The following is a 20622-nucleotide window of genomic DNA, read 5'->3' on the forward strand; positions in this document are numbered from 1 at the left end:
CAAGCCCGGCCTGGTGGTGTGCGATAATGGGCGAAATCTCGTTGCAGCTCTGGGACTAGCCGGTTTGACTCACATCCCTTGCCTAGCGCATGTGCGGAATTTGGTGGTGCAGAAGTTCATTCACAACTACCCCGACATGTCAGAGCTGCTGCATAAAGTGCGGGCCGTCTGTTCGCGCTTCCGGCGTTCACATCCTGCTGCTGCTCGCCTGTCTGCGCTACAGCGTAACTTCGGCCTTCCCGCTCACCGCCTCATATGCAACGTGCCCACCAGGTGGAACTCCACCTTGCACATGCTGGACAGACTGTGCGAGCAGCAGCAGGCCATAGTGGAGTTTCAGCTGCAGCACGCACGGGTCAGTCGCACTGCGGAACAGCACCACTTCACCACCAATGACTGGGCCTCCATGCGAGACCTGTGTGCCCTGTTGCGCTGTTTTGAGTACTCCACCAACATGGCCAGTGGCGATGACGCCGTTATCAGCGTTACAATACCACTTCTATGTCTCCTTGAGAAAACACTTAGGGCGATGATGGAATAGGAGGTGGCCCAGGAGGAGGAGGAGGAGGAGGAAGAGGGGTCATTTTTAGCACTTTCAGGCCAGTCTCTTCGAAGTGACTCAGAGGGAGGTTTTTTGCAACAGCAGAGGCCAGGTACAAATGTGGCCAGCCAGGGCCCACTACTGGAGGACGAGGAGGACGAGGATGAGGAGGAGGTGGAGGAGGATGAGGATGAAGCATGGTCACAGCGGGGTGGCACCCAACGCAGCTCGGGCCCATCACTGGTGCGTGGCTGGGGGGAAAGGCAGGACGATGACGATACGCCTCCCACAGAGGACAGCTTGTGCAGCATACGGGTAGGCTACCTGACACTGCTAGATTGTAATGTGTATTTCCCTTTAAGCCAGTCAGGCCGGTTACCGGCAATTCTTGTCACAGCCAGCAGAGGGAGCCCCCAGTTCAGTATAATTAGGCTAGGGCCTAGCCCAGGAAGAGAGAGAAGTTTCTAGACTCAGTGCTGAGAGGTTCAGAGCTCAGTCTGCAGTGCAGAGATTGCACCACTGGTGTGGAGGGTCATACCCACCCAGCTTTCCAGGATAGTGATACCTGAAGAACTCCAAAGACAGAGCCTGCCGTCAGGAGGGAAGAATACCTCTACCAAGTATTTGCTCAAAGGTTATTACCAAGAATTAGGTGTCTGGACCTTGAGGGTATTGCTGCAAGTAGCATAAGAGGGAATCCCTATACCTAGAAGGCCTGTCTCGAAGTTATCCTCGTTGTAAGTAAAAGCCTGAACCACCACTGTTAATCGCATGATAAAGTGTGAAATAACTCCGAAACCGTGTTATCTGGCTGTTTACCCTACTACCTATCCATGCAGTAAAGTTAACCTGTTGTATGAATACCTGGGTTACTCCATTATTCCACCTATCATTACACGGTGTGTCACCGTTCAACTGACACTGGCGTCACGACATTTATGTACTGCCTGTTCCAGTATCTGCCCAGATTGAAGACGACAGTGAATCCCAGGTTAGTGGGTTACTCTGCACTACAAAGCCCAGCATACTTAAAGCTACACTACTGACCCCCTGGGACACTGCACTTGTCCTTACCCCTGGGCAGCCTGGCACACATGAGCGACTACATGCTGCAGTGCCTGCGCAACGACAGCAGAGTTGCCCACATTTTAACGTGTGCGGACTACTGGGTTGCCACCCTGCTGGATCCATGCTACAAAGACAATGTGCCCACCTTACTTCCTGCACTGGAGCGTGATAGGAAGATGCGCGAGTACAAGCGCACGTTGGTAGACGCGCTACTTAGAGCATTCCCAAATGTCACAGGGGAACAAGTGGAAGCGCAAGGCAGAGGAGGAGCAAGAGGTCGCCAAGGCAGCTGTGTCACGGCCAGCTCCTCTGAGGGCAGGGTTAGCATGGCAGAGATGTGGAAATGTTTTGTCAACACGCCACAGCTAACTGCACCACCACCTGATACGCAACGTGTTAGCAGGAGGCAACATTTCACTAACATGGTGGAACAGTACGTGTGCACACCCCTCCACGTACTGACTGATGGTTCGGCCCCATTCAACTTCTGGGTCTCTAAATTGTCCACGTGGCCAGAGCTAGCCTTTTATGCCTGGGAGGTGCTGGCCTGCCCGGCGGCCAGCGTTTTGTCTGAACGTGTATTCAGCACGGCAGGGGGCGTCATTACAGACAAACGCAGCCGCCTGTCTACAGCCAATGTGGACAAGCTGACGTTCATAAAAATGAACCAGGCATGGATCCCACAGGATCTGTCCGTCCCTTGTCCAGATTAGATATTAACTACCTCCCCTTAACCATATATTATTGTACTCCAGGGCACTTCCTCATTCAATCCTATTTTCATTTTCATTTTACCATTATATTGCGAGGCTACCCAAAGTTGAATGAACCTCTCCTCTGTCTGGGTGCCGGGGCCTAAATATATGCCAATGGACTGTTCCAATGTTGGGTGACGTGAAGCCTGATTCTCTGCTATGACATGCAGACTGATTCTCTGCTGACATGAAGCCAGATTCTCTGTTACGGGACCTCTCTCCTCTGCCTGGGTGCTGGGCCTAAATATCTGACAATGGACTGTTGCAGTGGTGGCTGACGTGAAGCCTGATTTTCTGCTATGACATGAAGACTGATTCTCTGCTGACATAAAGCCAGATTCTCTGTTACGGGACCTCTCTCATCTGCCTGGGTGCTGGGCCTAAATATATGACAATGGACTGTTGCAGTGGTGGCTGACGTGAAGCCTGATTCTCTGCTATGACATTCAGACTAATTCTCTGCTGACATGAAGCCAGATCCTCTGTTACGGGACCTCTCTCCTCTGCCTGGGTGCCGGGGCCTAAATATATGCCAATGGACTGTTGCACTGGTAGCTGACGTGAAGCCTGATTCTCTGCTATGACATGCAGACTAATTCTCTGCTGACATGAAGCCAGATCCTCTGTTACGGGACCTCTCTCCTCTGCCTGGGTGCTGGGCCTAAATATATGCCAATGGACTGTTGCACTGGTAGCTGACGTGAAGCCTGATTCTCTGCAGACTAATTCTCTGCTGACATGAAGCCAGATTGTCTGTTACGGGACCTCTCTCCTCTGCCTGGGTGCTGGGCCTAAATATCTGACAATGGACTGTTGCAGTGGTGGCTGACGTGAAGCCTGATTCTCTGCTATGACATGCAGACTAATTCTCTGCTGACATGAAGCCAGATTCTCTGTTACGGGACCTCTCTCCTCTGCCTGGGTGCTGGGCCTAAATTTATGAAAATGGACTGTTGCAGTGGTGGGTGACGTGAAGCCTGATTCTCTGCTATGATATGAAGACGATTTCTCTGCTGACATGAAGCCAGATCCTCTGTTACAGAACCTCTCTCCTCTGCCTGGGTGCTGGGCCTAAATATCTGACAATGGACTGTTGCATTGGTGGCTGACGTGAAGCCTGATTCTCTGCTATGATATGAAGACTAATTCTCTGCTGACATGAAGCCAGATTCTCTGTTACGGGACCTCTCTCCTCTGCCTGGGTGCTGGGCCTAAATATCTGACAATGGATTGTTGCATTGGTGGCTGACGTGAAGCCTGATTCTCTGCTATGACATGCAGACTAATTCTCTGCTGACATGAAGCCAGATTCTCTGTTACGGAACCTCTCTCCTCTGCCTGGGTGCTTGGCCTAAATTTATGAAAATGGACTGTTGCAGTGGTGGGTGACGTGAAGCCTGATTCTCTGCTATGATATGAAGACTGATTCTCTGCTGACATGAAGCCAGATTCTGTGTTACGGAACCTCTCTCCTCTGCCTGGGTGCTTGGCCTAAATTTATGAAAATGGACTGTTGCAGTGGTGGCTGACGTGAAGCCTGATCTATTCTGACCCCCTTCTGGAGAGAGGTGGGCTAGTCCTTCTTCCTGCAGCAAGGGAGGGAAAAAAACTGTTAGAGCCTGATATAGTTTACCCCCTGTTGGGGAAAGGAGGGTTTTGAGTGGTACTCCCTCCTTAGGGAAGAAAATAGGGGCACGTCTCCGCAAGAGACGTGGCCATATACCCAGTCTGAGCACCTTCAGCTCTGCTGGATGAAGAGAGCAGAAACTACTGACCAACTCCAGAGTTCCAGGAAGAAGGCATCCCCTGAGAATCCATCTGTGAGAGAGGTCCAGAGTCCTAGGAGAAGCCTATTCCTCCTCAGCTAGTCTGTCCCCACACAGCAGAAGTTACAGATAAGTGCAGAAGCTAATCCTGCCACAGTTACAGAGCTATCAATCATACGTTTATCCTGCAAGCTCCACGTTTAAAGCAGAAGTACTCATTCCTGCCAATGATTGCCAAAACCTGCTGGGACCAAGAGACCAAAGCTGTATACTGTTTGGATGCAAGTTATTTCAAGTAAAGCAACGTTTGAACTTCATCTAAAGGTCTGGACATCATTTATTCTGCAAAGTTCCTCTACAGGGAGTGCAGAATTATTAGGCAAGTTGTATTTTTGAGGATTAATTTTATTATTGAACAACAACCATGTTCTCAATGAACCCAAAAAACTCATTAATATCAAAGCTGAATATTTTTGGAAGTAGTTTTTAGTTTGTTTTTAGTTTTAGCTATTTTAGGGGGATATCTGTGTGTGCAGGTGACTATTACTGTACATAATTATTAGGCAACTTAACAAAAAACTAATATATACCCATTTCAATTATTTATTTTTACCAGTGAAACCAATATAACATCTCAACATTCACAAATATACATTTCTGACATTCAAAAACAAAACAAAAACAAATCAGTGACCAATATAGCCACCTTTCTTTGCAAGGACACTCAAAAGCCTGCCATCCATGGATTCTGTCAGTGTTTTGATCTGTTCACCATCAACATTGCATGCAGCAGCAACCACAGCCTCCCATACACTGTTCAGAGAGGTGTACTGTTTTCCCTCCTTGTAAATCTCACATTTGATGATGGACCACAGGTTCTCAATGGGGTTCAGATCAGGTGAACAAGGAGGCCATGTCATTAGATTTTCTTCTTTTATACCCTTTCTTGCCAGCCACGTTGTGGAGTACTTGGACGCGTGTGATGGAGCATTGTCCTGCATGAAAATCATGTTTTTCTTACCTTGCAGACTTCTTCCTGTACCACTGCTTGAAGAAGGTGTCTTCCAGAAACTGGCAGTAGGACTGGGAGTTGAGCTTGACTCCATCCTCAACCCAAAAAGGCCCCACAAGCTCATCTTTGATGATACCAGCCCAAACCAGTACTCCACCTCCACCTTGCTGGCGTCTGAGTCGGACTGGAGCTCTCTGCCCTTTACCAATCCAGCCATCTGGCCCATCAAGACTCACTCTCATTTCATCAGTCCATAAAACCTTAGAAAAATCAGTCTTGAGATATTTCTTGGCCCAGTCTTGACGTTTCAGCTTGTGTGTCTTGTTCAGTGGTGGTCGTCTTTCAGCCTTTCTTACCTTGGCCATGTCTCTGAGTATTGCACACCTTGTGCTTTTGGGCACTCCAGTGATGTTGCAGCTCTGAAATATGGCCAAACTGGTGGCAAGTGGCATCTTGGCAGCTGCACGCTTGACTTTTCTCAGTTCATGGGCAGTTATTTTGCGCCTTGGTTTTTCCACACGCTTCTTGCGACCCTGTTGACTATTTTGAATGAAACGCTTGATTGTTCGACGATCACGCTTCAGAAGCTTTGCAATTTTAAGAGTGCTGCATCCCTCTGCAAGATATCTCACTATTTTTGACTTTTCTGAGCCTGTCAAGTCCTTCTTTTGACCCATTTTGCCAAAGGAAAGGAAGTTGCCTAATAATTATGCACACCTGATATAGGGTGTTGATGTCATTAGACCACACCCCTTCTCATTACAGAGATGCACATCACCTAATATGCTTAATTGGTAGTAGGCTTTCGAGCCTATACAGCTTGGAGTAAGACAACATGCATAAAGAGGATGATGTGGTCAAAATACTCATTTGCCTAATAATTCTGCACGTAGTGTATTACTCCTACTATCACTACCCTCAAATTTATTGCAAGTGAGCCAGGAGTCCGGCCGTGCCCAGGTAGGAGACACAGTGACACAACTACCACAACACTACAGAGACATTATAGGCCATTACCCCCACTCTGGCATTCCTAACTTGGGACGTGCGTTATAACACCTTGGAAGGGCCCTGGCATAGTACCCTGCGCACGCTGCAATTGGCGTCACGACAAATACAGAATATTATCCACCCGTACCTGGCCACTGCACATGTGAGGTACAGGGCTGGTTTTAGCTTTGTTTGAAAGAGATTGCCATTATATGATGTCTGATTTTCATTATTTACATAAATCATGGGATAACCCCCTAAAGGGAACCTGTCATTGGGATTTTGTGGATAGAGCTGAGGACAGGGGTTGCTAGATGGCCGCTAGCACATCCGCAATATCCAGTCCCCATAGCTCTGTGTGCTTTTATTGTGTATAAAAAAATATTTGATACATATGCAAATTAACCTGAGATGAGTCCTGTCCCTGACTCATCTCACATACAGGACTCATCTCAGGTTAATTTGCATATGTATCAAATAATTTTTATTACACAATAAAAGCACGAAGTCGTGCGTGACTTTGTTGAATAACTTCGGTAGTTGTTTTTTAAAGTGGAAAATCACTTTTAAAACTTAGAACCACGCGCGACTTCGGCTCATCGGAGCCCATACATTCTAATGCTGCACGGAGACAGATCTCTGTATAGTATTAGGGCTCATGCACACGACCGTATGAATTTTGCGGTCTGCAAAACACAGATCTGCAAAAAAAACTGATGACATCCATATTGCATCTATTTTTGTGTGGATCCATTGTAACAATGCCTGTCCTTGTCTGCAAAACAGACAAGAATAGGACATGTTCTATTCTTTTGTGGAACGGACATACGGAAACGGAATGCACATGCTGTAATTTCAGTTTTTTTGCAGAACCATTGAAGTGAATGGTTCCGTATACGGACCTGTAAAAAAAAAAAAAAAAAAAAGGAACAGAACTAGAAAAAAAATACGTTCGTGTGCAGGAGCCCTTAATCCGAAGTTTTGAACAAAGCGACTTCCTATGTAACATCCAAAGCTCGCTTCGCTCATCTCTAGTCACAATCTAGGTTCCCTATCGTGAGTTTTTGCAGTGTGGAAGGGAATCTGAATACTCGGAGGAAACCCACACAAACACGGAAAGAATATACAGTACAAAGTCCACTCAGATGTTGTCCCTGGTTGGATTCAAACCCAGGACTGCAAAACACCAGTGTGAACCACTGAGCCACCATGCTGACAGACGATGACAGGTGGCATCTGTCTGAAGTATCCCTGTAGTATTTTTTTCCCTCATTTCACACCAGACATGTTATATTAAAGGGACATATCCCCTCTTCACTCAGGCAGCCCCTTTAAAAGGGAACCTGTCACCTGGATTTTGTGTATAGAGCTGAGGACATGGGCCGCTAGCACATCCGCAATACCCAGTCCCCATAGCTCTGTGTGCTTTTATTGTGTAAAAAAAAACGATTTGATATATATGCAAATTAACATAAGAGTCATATCTTTTACTTGTGTGACCAGAGAAGAGTCATATTTTCAAGCTCTGACTCATCTGAGGTTAATTTGAATATGTATCAAATTGTTTTTTATACACAATAAAAGCACACACAGCTATGGTATTGCGGATGTGCTAGCGGCCATCTAGCACCCCATGTCCTCAGCTCTATGCCCCAAATCCCGGTGACAGGTTACCTTTAAGATGAGCATCGGAGCATGTCCTGTTCCAATGCTCTTTCTTGCCCTGTGCTGAATCGCGCAGGACAAGGGCTTTTTCAGCAGATCCGGTGACGTACTGGGTCTCTGCTAGGTGGAAGCCTAGAAATGCTCAGATGCTCCTCTCAGAGGGGTTGCCTGGGCAAAGATGGGGATATGTCCGGGTTCAGCTCTAAATCTGGACATCCCTTTTAAGGGAGGACACTGCACCTACAGCAGGTTCACTTGTTAAAAACCAGAGCACGGAGCTCTGACGGGGAAGGGACCAGGGTGAGGAGCTACTATATCTAGAGACAATGGAGCATATTGATCTAAACCAGGGGTGCACAACGTTTCCTGGTTGGGGGCCACATTGCCAGACTGAACCAATGACGAGGGCCGCAATAAAAATTTAAAGGTGTATTAACAACTGAAATATTGTACTTATGGCATATTGAACACACATTATATACCATTAATGTCTAGTTACACTTCTAGGACTCCCATCTAATGGGAGAAATATATAAAAAATGCATGTGAGCAGCCACAAGACATAGGCATACATGTCTGTTACCAGATGGTTGGGGGACGCACAGAATAGTATCAAGGGCCGCAGGTTGTGCACCCCTGATCTAAACCATGGCACTTCTAAACCATGGCACTAGCATTTTCTGCTGTGTTTTTAGAAAAAGAAAATCCAGCTCCAGATGTTGCATGGAAATGTACAGGAAATATTAAATGCAGGACAAACAGAAGTGTTTTTGCACCACAATTTGCGACTTTGCCCCACTCACGCCAGGTCAACAAAAGTCGCTGTAACAGAGAAGGGGACGGGCCGGCGTAGAAAATGGTCTAAATGTAAGACAGTTAGGAAGCTGTCTTACATTTCACAGCGGTGGTGGATCCACCAAAGTTATGTAGAGGCGAGCGCCTCTTCATAACTGCGGCAGATCCAGTACAAGTGCACATGGATTTATTAAGACTGGCATCTAAAATGCTGGTCTTAATAAATGTGTCCCTATGTGTTGCAGCAACCTTAGGCCTCATTCACACATACGTGAAAACGTGACCTGCTGAGTGCACGAGCACATGGCGTCATAGCAACCAATGACGCCGTGTGCTCGTGCACTCAGCAGTACGGCAGGCCGGGTTTTCACAGACCGCTATCTGCGCCTGAAAAATGCCTAATTTAGGCGTATTTCAGCATAGGAAATAACCCCCTTAATTTCTAAAACTAACAACCTGGTAAAACTTGGGCTACCTCAGTAGTAGCATCAGATTCATGCCCTACCCCATAACAATTGATGGTATGCCAGTATTAATAAATTCCCTGATGCCTCAACTGGTCCTTATATTACATATGGGTGTCTGACCCATTTGTTATATGATGCCAGGATTTATGGTAACAATTTTGGGTTACTGAGTATGAGAAGAACGGCTAAGGTAATTAAGGGAATGGGTAGACTGATACCAAGACAAGTTACATAGGGTTATTCCAGTTTGGAAAATAAGCCTTAGGGGAGATCTAATTACAAAGTACACTAGTAGAAAATCATGAAAGATCACCAGGGAAAAGTAATGTGATTGAGCTGAGATTAACAAAGTATAAACTGCTGGTGGTACTTGGTGAATGATCAAACAACCAAAGGGGTGGCTCCTATATTTTGGGTTCTGAAGCAGTGTATATGTTGAGACAGGGTCACATTAATACTGGGTGACATCTCCCCTTGCTGCGCTCAAGCTGGCCAGGAGCGCGGCTGGATCCTCTTTAGAGTACTCTGTGAGAATGGGGTCAGACACTATCTTGTTGAAACATCACATCTTCTAGTCAAAATGGCAGTAGGACTGGTTTCACAATGTCCTGGACATACTGAAGACTGGTCAGTATTCCATGAATAACAGACAGGAACAGCCATGGTTTCAAGCAGACAAAAACTGGTGCATGCCGACGGTTTCTACATGTGTGGTTCATGGTGGTGAAGCATGGAAGAGTGATGGTGCTTTGCAGGTGACACTGTTGGCAATTTATTCAGTATTAGTGAGACCATTCTAGGATATGTAAGATGTATTTGACCAAGAAGGAAAGTGATGGAGTCAGACATGGCCTCCACAATGACCTGACATTAACCCAATTGAGATGGTTTGCGATGCGTTGGACCACAGAGTGAAGGAAAAGGAGCCAACTTGTTACGTACCAGAGGCCCAAGGCAGACCTCTGGGACATCATGCAAACAGGACACAGGCAGAAACAGACCAGGGACCAACAGAGTACTTTATACACATGTAATAAAAGAACATGACAGTACAACATATGCAGGTTAGGCAATAGTGGTAGACCTACCACAGAACCAAGTGCACCGGCATACCAGATGCAAAACCCAGAGGGTGGAGAGCCAATGAGCCCTGTTCTTCACAGAGCCCCTGGTGGTGTGGATGAACTGGTCACACCTCCAGGAAGGTCCCGGTACACTTGGCACCTACCTGCAGAGAACCACACTGGTGAAACCATCAGCAGAACAGACAACAGAACTGGAACCCAAGCAAACACAGGACATGGATCAGACAAGAGAAATGGAAACCAGCATAGAAGCAGGTGCCTGGACCCCAAGTGGAAAGGAAGCATGGCGGTCTCAGTCAGAGCTGCCCACAGACAAGAGATCCTCCCTCTGGAGAACCCAGGGGACCTCTCACTAAGGCAGGACAAACACAGTAACGGGAGCAGTAAGGCACTGCAGGACAGACTAGATCAGAATCAGTTTAGCACTGCCAGGCTTTTAGATGCAGTTAGAGCACTGCTAGGCTAGAAATGGAACAGAGTGGCTCCAGACAGAGAACAGGTACAGAAGAACAGACAAGGCATGGATAAGGATAACAGCAACATCACAGGACAGGTACAGAACATCAGACAAGGCAACAACAACACATTACCAGGCAACACCACAAACAATGCCAGATGGCAAAACCCCTGGGTCAGCAGCAAGGGGCTACACCCAGTAAGGCACAGGGCAGACTGACCCCCTGGGTGAGCAGCAAGGCAGAAGATAGACTGACCACAAGCACCACAGCTCACAGATAGATATAGCTGCCTAAGTAGGGCACCTCATAAGCCACACCCAGGAACAGACCAGGGGAGTTAGCCCCATCATAACCAGGGCTACCAGAATCATAGAACAAATGATACAGGCCACCGTTCACACACAAGCCAGCACCCACAGCCAGTACACAAAGCGCATGCAGCCAACATGCACAGCACTGGAGAGATGCCGACACGGGAAGCCACAAACACAGGCCACAGTTCACACACAACACAGCAGCCAGCACGCAGCCCCAAGCAACCAGCATACACAGGTGTCAGCCTGCAGCCAGTACACGAGGGAACCTGCAGCCAGCCTACATGGCAACAGTGGCAAGAACTGCACAGAGAAGCAGACATGGGGAGTGGCCACAGTCACAGGCAGCAGTTCACACAAGACACTGCAGCCAGCACGCAGCCCCAAGCAACCAGCATACACAGACGGCAGCCTGCAGCCAGTACGCAAGAGGGCATGCAGCCAGCCTACAGGGCGGCTACAACTGTCACAGTGATCCGCACAGTGACACAAATAGTGCTCAGCACCTTTGGGAACTCCTTAAAGAGTTGAAAAACCATTCCAGGTGACCACCTGCCAACATTGTGCAGAGTGGTCATCAAAGCAAACGGCCGTGACTGTGAAGAATCTAAGATATAAAAAATCTTGACTGATACTCTACATAGATTTCAATCTTTTTTTATAGAATTTTTTTTTAACAAAATTGCACCACAAATACCATCTGTTCCATTGTAAGTGACAAGTTGCATGCATAGATAGTCATAGATGGCGGTACATTGAGTATAATAATATTTATATACTAACAATAACAAGTAAAGACAAAGTAAAATATTGTCATAGCAAAGTACTAATCTTAGAAGATACTGCATATAGATGCATATTTATTTGAATGGGCACAGCGTAGTACTGCATTTCTCTTGCACCCACCCACAAGTTACTCCAGTGTTAATAACTGATTGCCAATGAGTGGTCACTTAGAGTAGGGGTTGTCCACAATGAGTCCTCAGTTAGAGTAGGGGTTATTCAAACCCTAAAATCTCTGTGCAAATGATGCTTTTGGTCAGATTGAAACCCAGAGCCACTAGATAACACTGCAAACCACTGAGCCATCATGCAGCCTATCTATCATCTGTCCGTCTATCAATTTATATTCATTTTATCTATGTAATCCATCCATTCAACCATTCATATGTGGCATCTGAAAGCTGCCATTGCTCCATTGTCAAGTTGACTGTAAGCTACTGTATTTTTCATTAATACGTTTGGAGGTACGATCTCAAGGAACCAGCAGATATGTTTTTTTTTATAGGAAACATCTCATTTTCACAGCTCGGGATCGTGTTAACAAGCTCACATTTGCACTGGCTTAATCAGGTCAATGTAATGATTGTGAGTGACATAAGCACAGTTTATCATGATGAACTATATTCTGCCGCTGTATACACGGCGATAACCTAGATTCATGCATCTTGCAATATTAAAGTGTTCTCAGTATTGCAGATTATGCTAAGGCCTTTTGCACGCGGCCATTGTGCTCCCGTGGCCATATTGCCGTATATAGCGGTTCCACAATACACCGGGCTTGGGTGCTCTGGCCGAACACATCGGGATGCTCCCGAGTATAATGGAAGTCAATGGGAGAACCCGAGCATTAAACAAGGCACCCCCTGCTCTGAAGAGGGGAGGGTGCCTGGTTCATAGAAAAAGGCCAGAAATTGATAGAAACACCACCGAAATGGTTCAGGAACAGCATGGGAAGGATGTCTGTATGCATCTTGGACTCCCAGGTCGCTGCTTGGAACGATGTTGTCCGAGTAGTACGCCACTTTTACAGACTGACAATAATACACACAAAACCGAAGATAAAAACGATTTTAGAGGAAAGATTGTTAGGCAACATTCTTTCCTGTATATTTACTTGTATATAAAGTGCAAGTGCTGCCAAAAATTACAAAGAAGAGGCACTATGATACAACCTGTATATCACATAAAGGAGGGCCTCATTCACATTGTGGTACAATTGTTCATGTAGTGGGACTTCTACACTCATAAAGCCTATGCACTAAGTAAAAGGGCTGCCAAAATTTACAAGGAACCGGCACTCCAATACACCCTTTGTTATTGATGGCCTGCTGGTGACCCTCAAAAACATTTCGAGCAAGGGCCTGCTGATCTGACCATCTAAAACCTTAGGGGTGAGGGCCTGCTGCCGCTTTGGTGACTCTAGATAACCTGGGGCCAATCGCACGTCCCCGTGACGGCGACGATCCATTCGGATGTCTGCCCTACCAACTTTCGATGTTATTTTCAGCTCAAACCATGGTGACCACGAGTAATGGTGAATCAGTGTTCAATTCCGGAGAGGGAGCCTGAGAAACAGCTAAGTCTACCACATCCAAGCAAGGCAGCATGCGCGCAAATTACCTATTAGGTATAATTAGGTGAGGGCCTGCAGGTGGGCTGACCCTGTAAAGGATTTAAGGTGTGGGCCTGCTGGTGAGCTGACCCTGTAAAAGATTGTAGGTGGGGTCCTGCTGGTGAGCTGACCCCGTAAAAAATTATATGTGAGGGCCTGCTGGTGAGCTGACCCTGTAAAACATTGTAGGTGACGGCCTTGTGGTGAGCTGACCCTGTAAAATATTATAGGTGATGGCCTGCTGGTGAGCTGACCCTCTAAAAAATTATATATGAGAGCTTGCAGCTGAGCTGACCCTGTAAAACATTATATGCGAAGGGCATATATACAAGAGCATTATATGCGACTTATAAGCATGTTGATATGATATGAAGGAGGATGAGAAAAGAAAGATTCAACCACATACCCTTGTTTGTGGTGGAAGGAGTGCATGGGAATACAGTGTCTTTATGTTCATCAGCTTTCCTCTGGTGGAGTCGAGAAGTCATGGTCAATCCAGACCTTGTTAATTTTTATAAGAGTCAACCTGTCAGCATTTTCAGTTGACAGGCGGATACTCTTATCTGTTATAATGCCACCAGCAGAACTAAATACCCGTTCAGAATAAATGCTGGTGGCAGGGCAGGCCAGTAGAGCGCCAATTTGTGCCACGTGTCCAGCTTGGACACCCAGTAGTTGTAAGGCACTAAGGGATCAATGAGGACGCTGACACGGTCTGCTATCTACTCCTTTACCATCTTCCAAAATGTTTCCCTCCTTTTGACACTAGGTCGTGCATCAGGGTAAGGGTGCTGGCAGGGTGTCATGAAACTGTCCCAGGCTTTGGAGAGTGTTGCCCTGCCTCTGTTGGAACTGCTGTGTGTTGCCCTTGTCTCCCCTCCTTGGTTGGCCAAGGAACTGTGGACTCTGCCGCCAGGGTTGTCAAATGGAAATTTTTGGAGCAATTTTTCAACAAGGATCTTCTGGATTTTGCCTGTCCTCTCCACCAGGGGAATGAGAGATGAGAAGTTCTCTTTGTAGCGGGGGTCGAAAAGGGTGAACAACCAGTAATCTGTGTTGTCTAAAATGCGTATAACGCATGGGTCGCGGGAAAGGCAGCCTAACACGAAGTCAGCCATGTGGCACAGTCGTCATCAGGAGGATCAATCTCAATCTCCTCATCCTCTTCCTCCTCTTCTGTCCACCCACACAGAACAGGTGACATTAAACTTCCATGGGTACTACCCTCTGTAGCTGAGGCAACCGTCTCCTGCTCCTACTCTTCATCGTCCAATTTGCGCTGAGAATACGAACTGAGGGTGGGCTGGCTATCACTCTGTGTAATGTCTTCCCCCATTTCCACCTCTTCCACATGATAAGCGTCGTCCTTAATTGTGAGCAGCGAGCGTTTCAGTAGACACAGAAGTGGGATGCTTATGCTGATAATAGCGTTATTGCCGCTCACCATCTATGTTGATTCCTCAAAGTTTCTTAAAACTTCACAGAGGTCAGACATCCATGCCCACTCCTCGCTTGTGAATAGAGGAAGCTGACTGGAAAGGTGACGAACAGCTGGTATTTCACTACTGCCCTCTGCTGCTCACAAAGCCTGGCCAACATGTGGAAAGTCGAGTTCCAGCTTGTGCTCACGTTGCGCAACAGTCGGTGAGGTGGCAATTGCAAGTGCTGCTGCAGCGTTGCCAGACCGGTAGAAGCTGTCGATGACTTGCGGAAATGGGCGGCACAACTTCACCAGTAGCTCAGGCAAATTGGGGTAGGTTTTGAGAAACCGCTGAACCACTAAGTTTAAGATGTGGGCTAGGCATGGGATGTGTGTGAGCTTGCCGAGCTGCAAAGCCGCCACCGAGTTACGGCCATTATCAGACACAACCATGTCTGGTTGTAGATTGAGTGGCGAGAGCCACAGCTCTGTGGCGGTGTGCTGTTTGTCCCCTAAGCATATCAGCTTGAGCAGGCCTGTTGCCGCTTCCCCACTGCAGTGCTACACTGCTTCCAGCTACCAACTGATGACTGACTGGTGCTGCACGTGCATAATTCAAAAAGTGGAGAAGGAGGTGGAGGAGGAGAAGTGGGGGTTGGAGCCACTAACGTAGGTGGTGGCATAAACCCTGATGGAATTAGGGCCCGCAATCCTTAGCACCTGTGCCATCCCAAGGTACGACTCACTCCCGGCCTTCACAACACTCACCCAGTGTGCCATCAGGGAAATATTGCATCCCTGGCCGAATGCACTTGTCCATGTGTCCTTGGTTAAGTGGACCTTCCCAGTAACTGCGTTGGTCAGGGCATGTGTGATGTTACGGGCCTGTGTAAGGCAGGCACGGCACACCTTGAAAATAGTGGCGACTGGGGACTGCATAACGCAGGACGTCCGCCGACATCAGGCTGCGGAAGGCCTCAGTGTCCACAAGCCTAAATGGCAACATTTCCAGGGCCAGTAATTTGGAAAGCTGTGCATTTAGTACTATGGCCTGTGAGTGGGTGGCTGGATATTTGCTCTTGCGTTTAAATGCCTGGGGTAAGGACATTTGGACGCTGCACTGGGACATGGAAGTGGATGTGGTCGCTTGTGAAGGTCCAGGTGCTGGGTGGGAGGCATCCGGCCCACACCTTCGACAGGGGATTGGTCAGCACGTAACATAGGGGAAGAGGAGGCAGTGGTGTGACTCGCAGACATAGATTGTGGATCCAGGCGTTCGTCCCACTTATTACTGTGCTTGGATGCCATGTGGTGGATCATGCTTGTGGTGGTGAGGTTACTAGTGTTCACATCCCTGCTCATTTTGGTACGGCACAGGTTGCAAACTACTATTCTTTTGTCGTCCGCACTTTCCTCAAAAAAGCTCCATACTGCGGAACACCTACCTCTTGGCAAGGGAGATTTCCGCAAGGAGGTGCTCTGTAAAACAGTTGCGGGCCTGTTTGGTGTGGCCCACCTTCTTCCTTTTGCCACCCCACTGCCTCTTCCAGCCTGTTGCGGTGCTGCAGATCCCTCCCCCTCTGTACTGCTGTCTTCGTTCGGCTTTCCACCTTCCCAGGTTGGGTCAGTGACTTTATCGTCTACCACATCCTCTTCTACTTCCTCACTCTGCTCATCCTCCTGACTTGACCTAACCACTACCTCAGTGATTGACAACTGTGTCTCATCCTCTTCATCAACCTTTTGATACAGTAATTGCCGTTGATTGGAAACTGTGTCTCATCATCATCCACCTCATTAAACAGTAATTACCGTTCCCCACTGTCATCTTCTTGTGATTGTGGATGCTCAAGAGTTTGGGAATCAGGACATAAGATCTGTCCCTCTTCAAGCGTGCTTGGCGAGAAGGCCAAATCAAGATATGGCGCAGAAAAGAGCTCCTCGGAATATCTGAGTGTGAGATCACTTGTTTTCCCAGACTCTCCATGGTGGGAGGAAGGAAGATCAGGGTGAGGATTGGGTTGAGCAAACTCTTGGCTGCTGAGACTGGACTTGTTGGAAGACAGGGTGGTGCTTAACCGACTGGAAGCATTATCTTCTGCAATCCAACCGACCACCTGGTCGCACTGGTCTGAATTCAAGAGTGGTGTCCTTCGCCGCCCAGCAAACTAGGACATGAAGCTAGGTATCGCAGATGATTGATTTTCTTGTGCTCTGGCAGCAGGCACAGTTTCACAGCGCCCAGGGCAATGGCCTCTGCATGCACCATCAGGCTCCCGGCCACTGCCCCGTCCCTTACTGCTCGCCTTCTTCATATTAAATGTTATATATGATTGAAAGTCTGTCACACGTACAGTAGTGTAGGATTTGGAAGTGTGTGCGCAAACAAATTTAAAAAGGTATTTGGGATGTGGAAACATCACACAGGAGATATCCCACAGATAATGTCAATGCTGTCACCAGCAGGTCTCCTGTCACCAGCAATGCTGTCACCAGCAGGTCTCCTTGACCTGTCCTCTGCCTTCGACACTGTTGACCACTCCCTTCTGTTGCAAACTCTCTCATCTCTTGGCATCACTGACCTGGCCCTCTCCTGGATCACATCATACCTCACAGACCGGATGTTTAGCGTCTCCCACTCCCGCACCACCTCCTCGTCTCATTCCCTCTCTGTTGGTGTCCCGCAAGGCTCTGTCTTAGGACCCCTGCTCTTCTCTATCTACACTTTTGGCCTGGGACAGCTCATAGAGTCCCATAACTTTCAGTATCACTCCTATGCTGACTGACACACAAATCTACCTCTCTGGTCCAGACATCACCACCTTACTATCAAGAATCCCACAATGTCTATCTTCTATATCATCCTTCTTCGCCTCTCGCTTTCTTAAACTTAACATGGATAAGACAGAATTCATAATCTTTCCCCCATCTTGTTCAACCCCCCCAACAGACCTGTCTATCATGATCAATGGCTGCACACTCTCCCCAGTCAACAAAGCCCGCTGCCTTGGAGTGACCTTGGATTCTGCCCTTTCCTTCCGACCGCACATTCAAGCCCTTTCCACCACCTGCCGCCTCCAACTCAAAAACATCTCCCGCATCCGCGCTTTCCTTAACTTTAAATCTGCGAAAATACTTGTACATGCCCTCATTATCTCCCGCCTAGACTACTGCAACATTCTCCTCTGTGGCCTTCCATCCAGCACTCTCGCACCCCTCCAATCTATCCTCAACTCTGCTGCCCAGACTAATCCACCTCTCACCCTATTATTCCTCTGCCTCTCCCCTTTGCCAATCCCTTCACTGGCTCCCCTTTGCCCAATGAATTCACTTCAAAGTACTTACAAATATATACAAGGCCGTCCATAACCTGTCCCCTCCCTACATCTCTGAGCTACTTTCCCGATACACCCCCACACGCCCTTCATCCGATCCTCACAAGACCTCCTTCTCTCCTCTCCTCTTATGCCTCTTCCCACAATCGACTCCAGGATTTCTCCCCTGCATCCCCCATACTCTGGAACTCGCTACCCCAACATATCAGACTCTCGCCTACAGTGGAATCCTTCAAAAGAAACTTTAAAACCCACCTCTTCAGACAAGCCTACAACCAGTGACCCTGCTGCCTCTATACCGCCATGACCAACTTAACCCGCACCTACTGTGTCCTTCTCCCATACCATGTAGATTGTAAGCCCTCACGAGCAGGGCCCTCTCTCCTTTTGTACCAGTTTGTAACTCATTTTGTTTATGATTAGTGCAATTGTCTGTATTATGTATGTGCACCCCTTATCATATCTACAGCGATATGGAATGAATGGTGCTTTAATAATAATAATGAATAATAATAATAATAATAATAATAGAGATTTAGTGTAAATGCACCATGGAAAAATAAGAGGTATGTCCCAGAGGTCAAGTACCATCTTGTTGGCACCGCCTATTGGAAGTGGCTCCCTATGAGTCAAGGTCAGACTTTATAAAAAGCTTCTAGAAATTCCTTTTGAAAAAAATATTTTTCCATAGTGTATTACCATCAGGACTACTGTGCATGCATCCTCTCCATTATGTTAGCACAACACAGCAGTCCTTACTAAGAACTGACAGGGGGCAGTAGGAAAATGAAAACTGCTGATCCGGATTCCTTATGTGCAGTACTGCTCACATATTACTGCAGATGATAGTCCAGAATCATGGGGACAGATTTTCTTTAGGTAGCCATTTTCAGATGAGAACTGTAACACTCCTCTGAATTTTGGAATAAAGTGTCACATAATTACCACAATGAAAGAGGAGAGAATGAATCTATTTGTAGCTTGACTTTTACAACTTTTTTTTTTTGGTGTTAGCATTCGTTACTCTTTCTGATTATATAATTTCCATACCTAGTGTTAATTTCATACCTAACAGTAGTAGACGGTTTTCTATGCATGGAAGAAAATGTGCATTACCTGTAGGAAGCCCTAGTAAGTGTGAAGAGAACATAGCTCCTCGTCCAAAGCAAGCCATCTGGGCCATGTTTCATGTTTCCCGTTCAATACAGGAAATTAAAGCTGAGCTCTGAGCCGTTAGTTTTCAGCAAAGCTTTCAAGATGGTGTAGGAGGGCGCAAGGGTCTGTCATTGACATGACATGTCACTGAGGTTCCTGGCCTCGGTGAGATAAGAACCGGTAATTTTGTGTGTCAGCGGCAGCTAGTGCTCGCTGACACTGTTTTACTTAGTGTGGCTGTAAAGCCAATCCGGGCCGGTTCTTATTGGGAGCAGCCAGAGAGCAAGGTGGGTGGCTGTTCCCCACGTCCAGGCCAGGTTTTGGGCTGGGATTTAAAAACCCAGCCAGCAGCTCAGCTGGGGGTGGTATGTTCCTCCAAGTGAGAGTGGAGCTATGAAAGCTCCGTGTTTTTGGGAGCTGCATGAGAGCCGCCTGCTGGGAGTTGGGCACCCTAAAGCCTGCTGTGGTCTGCCAGGTGATTTATGTTATTTTGGGAGCTCTTGCTGTGTGAACTAATTGGCCTGTGCACTTTTCTGCCTAAACCAACATGCTTGATGAGGTCACCACATATACCTACTGCTGAGTAGTGGGGGGCATAAATACTGTGTAGGGACAGTCACCAAAATCTGGGACAGTTGAGAGGTATGCTTGGTACCATGTTCCCCCATATAACAGCTGTCTGCTGATGTCTCCTTGCTTACTGCCGCCGTCCTGGGCTCCATGCTTGGTGGTAAATCCGCACCACGGTTTCCTTCCAGCCATGGGCATAGCATGCTTTCAGCTTTTTTCCTGTTGCACTTCCTTTATGGGTTTAGCACATGTGACCTTGCTGACCAATCGTAGCCCTCCTCCACCTATATAAGTAGTCCAGCCCCCTTCCCAGGTGCCTGAGCGTCAAGGTCCTTGTGTCCTGCAAAGGTTATATCTGCTATGTTTCTCTTTATCTGACCCATGCTTGTGTTTCTGGACTCTGCTACCTGTTTGATCCCTGCCTGCTAATCTCAACTCTCCTGTTGCCGACCCAGACTGCCTGACCTGTACCGCCAGCCCTGACCTGTTGCCTGTATTCATATGAGATACAGCTGACAGGGAAAAAAACATCACAAGCAGGAGGCAGGGGAAACAGGCTGAAATTGCATCACCATAGGTAAAATTTGCACTGCGAGTCAAAAGCTGTATATCATTTATCTATCACTTGCTGCCCTTAAAGAGGAGCTGTCACCTCTCCTGACATGTCTGTTTTAGTGACTACTTGCATTTCCCGTGTGACAACAATTCTGGAGCTTCTACACTCATGACTCTATGTTGTGCCATTACGTTATTATTCCTTCTAGAATTAATTGCTAGCAGTTTGCAATTAAGATCTAGATGGGTGTTACCAGTTAAGGGTGTGTCCCACAG

Source organism: Bufo gargarizans, chromosome 6, assembly GCF_014858855.1.
Source record: "Bufo gargarizans isolate SCDJY-AF-19 chromosome 6, ASM1485885v1, whole genome shotgun sequence".
Taxonomy (NCBI): Eukaryota; Metazoa; Chordata; class Amphibia; order Anura; family Bufonidae; genus Bufo; species Bufo gargarizans.